This window comes from Abrus precatorius, unplaced genomic scaffold (assembly GCF_003935025.1).
Source record: "Abrus precatorius isolate BTA unplaced genomic scaffold, Abrus_2018 Scaffold4, whole genome shotgun sequence".
Taxonomy (NCBI): Eukaryota; Viridiplantae; Streptophyta; class Magnoliopsida; order Fabales; family Fabaceae; genus Abrus; species Abrus precatorius.
In genome coordinates, this window is record NW_020874384.1 from 6607158 (window position 1) to 6609335 (window position 2178).

At 37.5% G+C, this 2178-nt stretch overlaps 1 non-coding gene across 1 annotated transcript; it reads left to right on the forward strand.

The window, feature by feature from the left end:
• The first annotated feature begins 1492 nt into the window (after positions 1 to 1492).
• Positions 1493 to 1599, forward strand: LOC113866433. Its single transcript, XR_003505073.1, has one exon. It is a non-coding gene; the product is annotated as a small nucleolar RNA R71 (small nucleolar RNA).
• The last annotated feature ends 579 nt before the right edge of the window (positions 1600 to 2178 follow it).

Sequence of the window (2178 nt, forward strand, 5' to 3'; positions counted from 1 at the left end):
TAAATCTTCAACAACTCCATATGGATAAGTATATGATCTATCAGCTAGCTGCAGTGTAATGTTGGTAGGCTTCACTTCCTCTATTCCAAGTTTCTGCAGAACAGCCAATGGCATCAGATTTATGCTTGCTCCCAAGTCACACAATGCTCTTCCCACAGTGCAGTTTCCTATTTCACAAGGAATGCTAAATGATCCAGGATCTTTCAACTTTTGAGGAAGCTTTCTCTTGAGAATGGCACTGCACTCCTCTGTCAAAGGTACTGTTTTGTCATGCTCTAGCTTCCTTTTTCTGGAAAGTAGTTCTTTCATGAACTTTGCATATGAAGGCATTTGCTCCAAAGCTTCTGCAAAAGGAATGTTAATTTGTAATTTCTTAAAGACATTCATAAACCTTTCAAATTGTTTCTCTTGTTTAGGATTTTGGACTCTCTGAGGATAGGGCAGCCTCTTGTATTTTTCTGGGTCTATTGGCTTACAAGCTTCCTCAAAGAGTTGCTTTTTGGTTTTCCTTTCAGAATTCATGGGAACTTTTTCTTTTTCTTCTGAATGGTCTTTCTTCAATAGCTTAAAATTTCCTTGTTGCAGATCTTGTTCAATGTTTCTTTCTACTACATCATTCACTTTCTTTTCTGCTGGTTTAGGGCTTGCAACTACAGCTCCACTCCTTGTAGTTATGGCTTGACATTGCTCTTTAGGATTGACTACTGTATTGCTTGGAAATCTTCCTTCATCCCTGCTGGATAATTGTTCAGCTAATTGTCCGATCTGTGTTTCTAGTTTTTTCATGGAGGCTTCTTGGTTTTTGAAGCTTGTTTGAGTCACCTTCATGAATTGCAGCATAGTCTCTTCCATCTCAGTCAACCTCTCATTCATAGGTCTGGAAAATTTCTGATTTCCTTGAGGTTGAGTGGATGAATTCCTCTGAAAATAAGGCTGTTGTGTTGCTGGACCTGCATTAGAAAAAGGTAAATTTGAGTTAGAATTCTTTGCAGCAGAATATTGATTATTCCAATTAGAATACTGCTGAGTTCTATTATTCGAAAATTGAAATCCAGGGGGATATGATGGTTGTTGTCTCTGAAAATTATTCATATAATTCACTTGTTCTTGTGGTTCACTTGTGGATGCCTCACATGCACCATTTGCATGGTTTCCTCCACAAAAATCACAACTTAGCTGACTAGTAGGCATACTCCCTGTTTGCAGATTGTTGATTTGTTGTGTTAAGGCAGCTAATTGTTCTGAAAACATTTGATTTTGTAGCTGATTTTGTGCAAGAAAAGTTTCCAGAACTTTAGCTTCATGACCAGAGTTTCTTCCTTGATTCCTTGAGTTTGAATTCTGATACATTGAAGATGCCATCATGTCAATAATCCTTTGAGCTTCTTTTAAGGACTTTGTATTTAATGAACCTCCAGCAGCAGCATCAACCATTGTTCTTGTTACTGCATTCATCCCATTATAAAAAGTTTCCAATTGCATCCAATCTGGAATACAATGATGTGGACACCTTCTTAGTAATTCTTTGTATCTTTCCCAAGCTTCATACAATGATTCTCCTTCTTGCTGCACAAAGGATGTAATTTCTCCTCTCAGCTTAGCAGCTTTGGATGGAGGGAAGTACTTGGTTAAAAACTTATTCACAAGTTCTGTCCAGGTTGTGATGCTTCCTTGTGGTTGAGCTTGTAACCAGCATTTTGCTCTATCTCTCAAGGAAAAAGGAAATAGTCTCAGTCTGATGGCTTCTTCACTAACCCCATTTATTCTTATGGTGTCACATAGCTGTAGAAAATTTGAAATATGTAAGTTAGGATCATCAGAATTTCCACCAGAAAACTGATCTTGTTGGACTAAGTGTAATAAAGCAGGTTTAATCTCAAAATGGTTGGCTTGAATAGTTGGCCTGATTATAGAAGAGTTAAAACCTTGCATGTTAGGAATAGCATAGTCCCCTAATGTTCTAAATCTGTTCTGTTCTGCCATTTCTATTTCTGAATTTAGTTGTCTCAAAGATGTAGGTGTTCTTTTCACTCTAGGATTACTCTGAGATTCTAGAGAATGGACAGCTTCTAACTCACTATCACTCCCTATGGCTTTTTCTGCTCTAGACTCTTTTCTCAATCTTCTTAAGGTTATGTCTATGTCAGGATCAAAGACTAGAGTTGATTTGTTTTTGTT